Raw genomic sequence first — 10,649 nt, 5'->3', positions numbered from 1 at the left:
TCTCAATGTTTAGCAACTCCTACAGACTTTAGGCTTCACTAAAATGTTATATTCTTGGAATTTTAGTAGCATCACCCAATTCTACCAACTACAAATAATCTCTCGGGGACAAATTCTCTCTTATGTGCTATCCGTATTATAAAGTAGCAAGCTCAAAAAATGAAATTTTTAAGCTGCCGGGATGTGACCCTAGAATAATAGAACTAATGCTTAGGAGAATGTCTCCTATTGTGTATTTGATTGAAAACTATTTTGTACATGTTAATTTTAAAGTAAAGTAGCAGCTTATTGAATTTCTCAGTGCTGCTGCTTAGTGAGATTTGATAAAATTAATTGATAAATACTCCCTTGACCATTTTCTAACAATCCAACAAAGCACAAAGCTCCTTCCTTGTCTGGTTTAACTTTCAAGAAGTCTGTCTCCATGAGAACCTATGAACCAGAGTATTTAAAATGTTATTTTCTTCACCAGTATGATGGAGGGCATATGAACCTTAAATACTGGAATAAATTCCTGAACAAACACTTGCTGGGAAAAATATAGTATTACAACACTTTACGAAGAAAAAGCATGTGTAACGGCAGTGAGGTTTTTACCAGATAACTAAAGTAATAACCTTCATTAAAAGAACATAAGAATGGGCATACTGGGTCAGACCAAAGGTCCATCCAGTCCAGTATCTTGTCTACCAACAGTGGCCAATGCCAGGTGCCCCAGAAGGAGTGAACCTAAGAGGTAATTATCAAGTGATCTCTCTCCTGCCATGCATCTCCACCCTCTGACAAACAGAGGCTAGGGACACCATTCTTTACCCATTCCTTACATTAATGGACTTAACTGGATAAATTCATGGAGATATTCTTTTAAACCCTGTTATAGGCCTAGCCTTCACAACCTCCTCTGGCAAAAAAATCTGTTATTCTCACATTTTCTCTAAAATTTGACGTCAACAGTGCCAAACTGGCAGTGACTTATATATTGTTAGAAACAAGATGATATTTGGCACCTTTTGCTCTGTATCTGCAATGCTTGTCTGAGCTGAATGTTTTCCTTTACCAGTTTTGTAAAACATTTTCATTTTTATAGCTCTTCCTTTGCTATCACAAATCACAAGGCATAGGGAGGAGTTGCTCCCCACAGTTACTTCTAAAATGTTTATGCTTTTGGCACAGCCAACTAGTCAGTGTTCAGTAGTTTCCTAAAGAGTACAAGCTTTCTGAGAGAGCTCAAACAGCTTCATCCTGTAACTTTGCAACTTTGCAACTGAGTTTATTGTTCCAAAAAAGGAGTTGGCTTTTGATTTGGCACAGGGACAGTTCAGTCTGATCAGCCTTGTCCAGTGTTTGCTTCTCACAACTTACTGGAGTGAATAAGTAGCCAGAAAAAGTTGCTATGGTAAACAATTGTTTTGATTAAAAGAAGTGGGGAGGGGTGCTGGGTAAGACGTACCACCAATAATATCTCTGTTGTGATGATTGTTTGGATGTATTGTGAATGACATTTTTAAAAAAATTGGGAGAATGAGCTGACAACTCAGAAGGTATCCCCTTAATAATACATGATGATACAAAGACAAAGAAATAGATTAAAAAAAAAATAGGAAACCAGATGGCTCCAGGAATTGTTAAGGAGCTGGGAGAAAATGTTCACATTTAGATCACAGCTTTAAAAATAACCCAGATCAATAATGACTTGAAGATGCTGCCACCAGATGATTAGCATATGATAAGTAAGGTTATGAAATGAGGTTGGTCGATATTAATGACCATTTTCTTCTGCAAAAATTATAATTAAAAATTTCATAATTTAAGATGTTTAAGTCTCACAGTTTCATTTTCCATGAAAATTGGAAGCCCCGCCATGCGTATTTAAAAAAATGTACAGTTGAGCTATTAGAAGTCAATTCTAGCTCCAAATTGCATGAATTCGCAATTTCTCACAAAATTACTAGAGCAGCCATCTTTGACAATGACTTGGAGAGAGAAAACATACAGGGTCAGAGTTTAAGCTCAGAAGGGACCACCAGATCATGTCGTCTGACCTCACTTTTATCACAGGTCACCAACACAACCCAGCAGCCACACACCAAATCCAACAACCAAAATTAGACCAAAGTATTACAGCCCTCAGAAAACTAGACTATTATGTACCACTGTCAGAGAATAGGAGGGACTGAGCTGCATCAATGCCTGAGGCCCCAGTAATGGCAGGGAATTGACTAAGTAAGATATACCCAGCTAATCCTGGCAAGTGACCCACACTTCATGCTGCAGAGGAAGGTAGAAACCCTCCAAGGTCATTGCCAATCAGATCTGGGGAAAATTCCTTCCTGATCCCACACCATCAATCATACCGTGAGCATGTGAGCAAGAACCAGTCAGCCAAACACCCAAGAGAGAGAATGCTCAGTGCCACCTCAAAGCCCTGGCCCACCCCGTCCCAATGTCCTATCTTCAGTCATGGCCATCCCTGACGCTTCAGAGGAAGGAGACCAAAAAACCCCTCCAGAATACACTTGTGGGAGATAAAAAAAAAATCACTTACTGACCTTGTGGGTGACCGGCTGAAGCCATGAAGCATTAGCATGGGGAATGTAAGTCACCACAGAATACACACGCATATATTTTCAGATGTATAATCATCATCTTCTATCAGAAAATCAGCTGTGGGAGGGTGCTCTAGGGAAGGACAACTTAAAGATCCTCTCACAGTATCTACGCTGTGGAAAAAGCTTATGAAGACCACCCCTAAACCTGTCAGATCTACAGGGATCCATGCAAATCCTAGGGCAACCTCGTGGGGATCCATCAGTTCAGGTCAGATGCATCTGCATTAGGTTTGCTTTCTGGCAGCACCTTCACCCTGGCTACAAAGCTGCATTGAAGCTTTGCTATCCAGGTTTCCCCCAGGCCATGGCAGCTCATTGGTGGAAGGGATCATTAGAAGAGATAATACAAAGAGGGAAATTTTATCTTTTTTTGAAGACTCTCCACAGGGCCAGAATGAGGATAATAGATGCCCCCTCTGGCTGCACTCCTGGTCAGTACATTCCTTCCCCCAGCCTGCAAAGTGGCCTCTGCCAGAGCTCAGATTGTGCGATGGAGGCTGCTGACCTTATTCAGATGGCAGCATGGGGAGAGCCTTACATGGTAAGTTTCTTCCACATGCCCATTTTGGGGAGGGGAAGGAAAGAATCCAGGCCAGTCAAGTCAAGACTGAAGGGGTCAAGGAATTCTGGCTCCATCTCCAGATTTAGAATGGGGATCTGTAATGGGTCCACCTCATGGCAGCTGAAGAGACATAGGACTGTATATAAGAATTTTGGATGATCAGTGCAAGGGAAATGCTTTTGATGCTGAAAGCATATTTACCGTTGGAATTGGTATGATGTGGCAGAGAATAAAGCCAGCCAATTTCCACATGATGTACCAGAAGCACTTTGTACTGTTATGGCCCCTTATGCTAATGGAGCTATGGAAATTTACTCCAGCTGAGTATCTGGCCCTACCACTCACAGTAAATAAAAATTAAAAAATTGCAAACCTAAGCCTTAACATAGGCAGACTGCACGTTAAAGCACACAGCTAACTAGACTCACAGTCAAGGATTTAACCAGGCATAACCAAACTGCATGTAGTAAACCAGTATCAACATGGCCAATTTATATATGTATCTAGAGCTGGGGAAATCTGAGAAAGTTCAAAGTTTGGTTGCTTATCCAGTCAATCTGAACCTATGGAGCACCTGCCATGCCATTCAGTCCTCACACAGTCACTTTTCAACCATATCTGGAGTTATCCTCTTGCAGATGATGACTGATGGCCTGTTACCCATCCCATCCAGTGTCTTTTGTGGATGAACTATTCCCTCCACTCCAGTATCTTTGAGGGGCAAGAAAGGGTCACTGCCTCCATAAAATTATGAACAGTCTTTGTGCATGCTAAGTAGTCCTTTCCACCCACCCCCTCCATTGGAGCACTGCAGAATAACTCTGTGACTGATAATAGTTCCCCCAGCCCCTTTATTGTCTCAGAACACAAACAGAGCTCACTCCTGGGGAAGGGAGTCAAAATGGCTTCCGCTATCTCTCCTCTCCACATATGGTAGCCAATTGGGTAACTAGAACCAGTACTAACCAATGAAACCAAGGCATCTCAAGATGTGAAAAATCTGCAAAGATTTGCAGTGAAACATTCTCACAATCACCCTAATAATAAATTACATATGAAACAAAAATGTAACTGATATGAATAATTGATCCAGCTGTAGAAGTGAATTTATTAATTTATTTAGATTTAAACAACAACAAAAGAGGCCTATCCTTGGCTCTAGGTGCCTTAATACACCATTAACATTCCAGTGAAATCTCTGCAGCATTAAAATGATCAGTTCAACAGGAACTCAGCCAGACACTTACAGAAATTCCTTTCCTGCCCTTCATCATTATGACTTCCACCTTCTCAGCCTTCTCCAAATCTCCCTATCATACAGGTGTCTTTTGCAATGTGACCAGAAGGTCACCAAATTCTTATTATTTCAGACCAAAGGGGTGGGGGGAAGCAAGTTCCACCGTCTTTGAGCCCTCCCAGAGAACGCCCTGCCAACTGCCCTGTCTTTTATGGGAGGGATCCTTCTTGGGTGCCTGTGCTGATGACAGCTGTGGCAGCATGGCCTGAGGTGAGAGGTGTCCTTCAGGTAGGCCAGTCCCAGGGCTTTACAGATTTGAAGGTTTTACTCTAGTTCCTAGAAGATAAAGGGCCTTTTCATGAAACCATCATTGTTACTGTCATTCTTATCAATAGCCTCATCAGAAAAAATAGGGATTGAATGGGCATGCAGACAGATTCCCTCTTAGTTTTTAGTGAGGGATTTTTCCAGAGAGTCTGAAGGTGGGTGTATGTGGAAGCTTGCACTGTACCTGTTAGATGACTTCAGTCTCCAGGGCATCCATCCAGTATGTTTCACAAGTACTAAACTCACTTATAAATTTGAAAACAGAAAAGGAACATTCCTGTGTTCCCTCTCCCATTACAAAGTAAACAGAGTGAGTATTTGTATGGGGTAGATGGGTGTAGGTGGAAGAAGGCTGTTTGTACTCTCTCCACATTTGATGCACTCATATATGGGTCAGGAACAATCTGTTCCTTAATCATTTGAACACTTGGGCCTGATTCTTCTCTTTCACCAGCTTCACTCCACTGTGACTCATCTGACTTCAGCAGACTTATTCCTAATTTACACCAGTACAAGTGACACCCATTAAGTCTGGTGATTTGAAGTAAAAATCTGGATGATCCAGTAAGAAAAATGAAAAAAAAAAAAAGTTAACTGTGACCTATAAAGTGACCTATTTTATTGTCTTGATGAAAATAAGTGGGCGGAAAGTGACTATGATATTGACACTAGAGCGAACATGAATTTACAAAGATATAACCACACTAACTAACCAGACCTGTATTACCACATGTTATGGTTCTTAAGCAGCAGAGACACCATCAGAATTTATGGGACTCAGGGTAGAAAGTGAGAGTGAGGCTTCCCCTATTAGCTAACCACAACCAGGCACACACAAACACTATATTCCCCACTTCACCTGCTCTGACATCCTATCCTTATTCTTATATTTTAACAGTGTTTAATTAGTGTTCTTTAATATTTTTATTTTTAAAAACAGACTTTATAGGCTAATTCTCTAGGTGAGGTAACTGGGATCGGAGTGCTGGAACAATTTGTATAGTGGGGGGTGCTGAGAGCTATTGAACCAACCCATAAAACCTATATGGGTATATAACAGAAACCACTTTAAGCCAGGGGGTGCGGCAGTACCCCCAGCACCCTAGCTCCAGCATCTGTGACTGGGATAGTGGCAGTCACCAGTCAGCCAAATAGCTAATTGAGCTCAGGATAGTGAGCAGATGAGACCATCAGCAAAGTCCACGAGCATCTCTTATCTGATCATTGAAGAATCTGGTGCACAGCACCGCGTAGACTGGTGGACCTGATGAGACAAACAATTGGCCATGCCAAGTTCAGTTTATAGCCCTTACCTCAGGGCCCTGTTTATTCTTCGACACACAAAAATGGAAATGTGGAATAACAACATCTAGTGACAGTTTAGATTCCAACCTAGATTATGGCCTCCGGTAGCTGAATAGTCAGGCCCTTCTCCAGTCCAGAGGGGTCCATGGGGCCTGCTTGCCCTCTCACAGACTTCTGCTGCAACCACAGGACTGTGTACTCCTAGCCCTCTCTTGGTCCCAGACTCCTTTGTGGAGATGGAGCCCTCATTTATATCCCATAGCTGGGAAGCATCAGACTGAACCACTTGATACTGTCCAGATTAAGGCCATTACTTCTTGTCCTACTTTCAGTGGACATGGAGAACAAACAATTGATTGTCCTCTTTATAAGAAGCCCTTAACACCTTTAAAGATTTATCAGCTTCCCCCACCCCCAGTCTTCTCTTCTCAAAACTAAACATGACCAGTGTTTTTAACTTGTCCTCATATATCAGGTTTTCTAAACCTTTTGTTGCTCTCCTCTGGACTCTCTCCAGTTTGTCCACATCTTTCCTAAAGTGTGGCACCCAGAATTGGATACAGTACTCCAGCTGAGGCCTCACTAGTACTGAGTAGAGTGGGATAGTTACCTCCAATGTCTTACATACAACATTCCTGTTAATGCACCCCAGAATGATATTAGCCTTTTTTACAACTGCATCACATTGTTGACTCATATTCAATTTATGATCCACTATAATCCCCACATCCTTTTCAGCTGTACTACCATCTAGCCAGTTATTCCCCAGTTTGTAGTTGTGCATTTCATTTTTCCTTCCTAAGTGTAGTACATTGCATTTGTCCTTATTGAATTTCAGCTTGTTGATTTACAGACCAGTTCCCTAATTTGTCAAGATCATTTTAAATTCTAAACCTGTCCTCCAATGTGCTTGCAACCCCTCCCAGCTTGGCATCGTCAACAAATGTTAAAAGCATACTAGTCACTCCATTATACAAGTCATTAATGAAAATATTAACCAATACTGGACCCAGGACTGACCCCTGTGCAACCCCACTAGATATGCCCTCCCTGTTTAACAGTGAACCATTGATAACTGATCTGTCAACCAGTTCTGCACCCACCTTATAGTAATTTCATCTAGACCACATTTCCCTAGTTTGCTTATGATAATGTCAAGTGGGACTGTGTTGAAAGCCTTACTAAAAATCTACTGCTTCCTCCCTATCCTCTAGGCCAATAAACCCGTCAAAGGAGGAAATTAGGTTCGTTTGGCATGATTTGTTCTTGACAAATCTATGCTAGCTATTTCTTATAACCCTATTAGCCTCCAATTGATTATTACAGAATGTGCTGACTCAGAGCACAAGGCTGGATACCAAGTGGCACACTCTACAATCACTAGCATAAATCCACTAGGCTTTAGGAGTCCTAGGAAGTCTACCCTAATCCACTTGAATGGGGTGCCCACTAGACAGAGAGGGTCTAAGGGAGCCCTTGAACCCAACTGGCACTCCAAGCAGGACACACAATAATTCTTCATGGCTCAATAATCAAACCAGCACACACTCCTGAGTTTTCTTCACCCCAATTGTCTGAAGCATGGTACATTACGGGCCAATTTAACACTTGGTTCTAGTACAGTTTGGAAACCAGGACACGGGTTTGGTGGGCCCTGGTGTGTTGTCTCAGAGCACCCTCAGCAAGAAGTTACCTTTCAGTTCAAAATGGCTGACATATCTTCCCCAGGAGGCGGGCTATGGGGAGCCCATTCTGTGAGCATGCCAGAGGGAAATCCATGTTGCAGTGCATGCCAATAGCCTTTCCTGATTTAATTCCCGGGTATCCCTTGGGCCCTGAGCGCCTTCCACCTGCCTTGATGCTGTTCCTAGGGTGACATCGGCCAGGAAGCCAACAGTCTGAGATTGGAAGAGGGGAAAAAACTTCTTCTAGCTTATCCTCCTCCTGGGTGCTGAGGGTGCGTTCTGGTTCTGCCTTAACAGCTGCCCTCAAAACATTGGCTACAGGGCACCAGTCTTGGCTCAATCCCACTGGGTAAATTAGGTGCCAGACCATGTCCACAGTTATTTTGACCTCCTGGCCTCCTCGGACCAACTAAGCTTGATTGTAGGGCATCCTCAGAAATGCAGCCCCCCTACACCCAGTTTTCATCTTGCAAATCCTGGGGACCTATCAATTGCTAATGCATGAAAGTCTGTCCTTAACCCAAATCCACTAGATCCAACACCTTGTTTCCATCTTTAATAACTGGGACAAGTTATTTAATATCCTTTCAGGATAAGGAAATCCAGTTGAGCTTTTGAGTCACAGGTATGGGCATATTTGCACTGCATATGGGGGCAGTCTTTGTCCCCACGGCCTTCCTGTCCCCAGGTGAAACAAATTAGAGGACCCCTCTGCTGCCAATCCCTCTCGTCATAGATAGCCTGCTACAGGGGTTGTTGTGGGTCTTAGTCTCTTGGGGGATCACAGATATAATCCGTGGCCCATTGAGACCCTTCCTGGAGGGAGTCTTGTAGCCCACATCCACCCCCTGTTGGGCCCAGACACAGTGAACTCTGGTTTCTCAAGTTCTTCTGTTGGTTCACAGTTTAATTCTGCTTCTAGAACATTTTCCATAAAATATGCTGCCTGCTCTAGGTAAATCACCTGGTGGCGATAGACCCACTCCTTGAACCCTGTCAGGAGGATCAGGAAGAACTGTTCTAAGGTCACCAGCTTGACAATTTCCATTGAGTTGTGTGTTTCTGGTTTCAATGAGAACAAAAGTCCTGGAGCTGCTGGAAGAGTGCTGTAGGCTGGAAGCCTGGGGTAAATGGTTCCCATTTGAATTGCTGGAGGTAGTTTTCTTTGCTAAGCCCCAGTCAATCCAGTGTGGTGGCTTTGAGTGCCCCATAGTCTTTTCCTGTAGTCATACCTGGAGTATGGTATGCAGCTTGGTATTCTGCTGTTAGATAAGGAGCTATTTTGGTGGCCTAAACCTCCCAGGTCCATCTGATCAAAGGTTTCTAAGGCCTCAAGGTCATCTTCTGTCTCCATCTTAGTAAAGAGTCCTCCTTCCCCATAGGTAACCACAGCATCACACTGACTATGGGTCCTAGTCATCATAGGCCGGAAGGTGAAGCACAAACTGTTGAGTTTTCCTGCTGGTTTTGCTGGAACTGCTGCTGCCGCCGCCATTGCTATGGCTGCATCAAGATCTGCTACAGCGGCTGTTACTCTCCCATTCGTTTTTATTAGTGCTTTGGGATCTATGCATGTCCCTGGGTGGCCAGCAGCCTCTGCTATGTGTAAGTAGTGGACCTAGTCACTAGCTTGGGACAAACAATTAGCCAAGCTCAGTTCAGTTTGAAGCCCTTACCTCAAGGCCCTGTTTATTCTTCAACATGCAACAGCAAAAGCAATCTGAAACAATAACAGCAAGTGACAGTTTTGTTCCCAGCTTAGCCTGTAGGACCATCTGACATCCAGCAGTTTAATGGTCAGGACCTTCCCCAGGGGGGGGAAGATCCTCATATGGCCTGCTCACTTTCTTGCAGTCTTCTGTTGTAGCCACAGAGTAATAGATTCCAAGGTCAGAAAGGACAATTGTGATCCTCTAGTCTGACTGCCTATATAACCTAGAAGAGCATGTTTCCAGCCTTCTCTGATCCCAGCCTCCCCCATGGAGGCCAGAGCCCCCATTTATATCTGGGAAGCATCAACCCAATTGCTTGATGCTGTCCAGCTGTATCAGATGATTCCCAGCACCTGTCCGCTGGGCTCCTCTCCAGTAGAGGACTGGCTACTCCCTTGTTCCCCACCCCATAAAGGGGCAGACCACCCTGTTACATACTCTTTCTCCTTCATCTACTTCCTCATTCAGCACTCTCTCTTGGCATATTTGTCCAGACTAAAAACACAAGGAGCCTAATTCTCTGTCTTCCTCTCTTTCACAACCAGAACCTGCCCCTCCCCCTTCTGCCTGTGGGAGAGTCAAGTTTCTATCCTGAGGTCTGTATCATACATGGGGAGAGAGGAATTTGGTGCCCCCTGCTGCTGCTTGTGTGGCAGTCATTTATACTCGTACTAGTTGGGTGTAAAATTCTTCTAGATCATAACAGGAGTGTTTTACACTCAGTACATCTTCACTTTGCCCAGGTGTGACTGACTCCTCCAGGAGCAAGGAAAGGGAGAATTAGGCTCCTTGTGTTTTTAGTAGGGTCATATATACTGAGGGTGAATGTTATTGTGGTATTTCAGTTGAAACTAGTACATGACAGCATGCCAAAATACAAAAAGTAAGAAAGACTTACTTTACAGTTCACATTATACATTTTAAAAAAAATCTGTGGTTCTGCTTTGGTCTTAGAAAAGGATGATTTCTTGGTAGGTGCTGGAGTGTCCTCTCCCGCATCCAATTAATCAATTTATAATCTAAATGCTATTTTAAAAAATAAATTAAAAGAACCTGAGAGTCTGTTATAGCAGTGGTACTTAAAAGAGGTAATTAGGAGAATTGTCCTCCATTTGGATGTCAAAATAAGTGGTCTGACTTTCAAAAATGCAGAGTATCCTTAGCTTCCACTGGAATCAATGGGAGTTGAGAGTGATTGACTCTTACCTACAT

This window comes from Lepidochelys olivacea (assembly GCF_965140295.1).
Source record: "Lepidochelys olivacea isolate rLepOli2 genome assembly, chromosome: 3".
In the NCBI taxonomy this organism is placed as follows: Eukaryota; Metazoa; Chordata; order Testudines; family Cheloniidae; genus Lepidochelys; species Lepidochelys olivacea.
Note: the sequence above shows the minus strand (reverse complement) of the source record.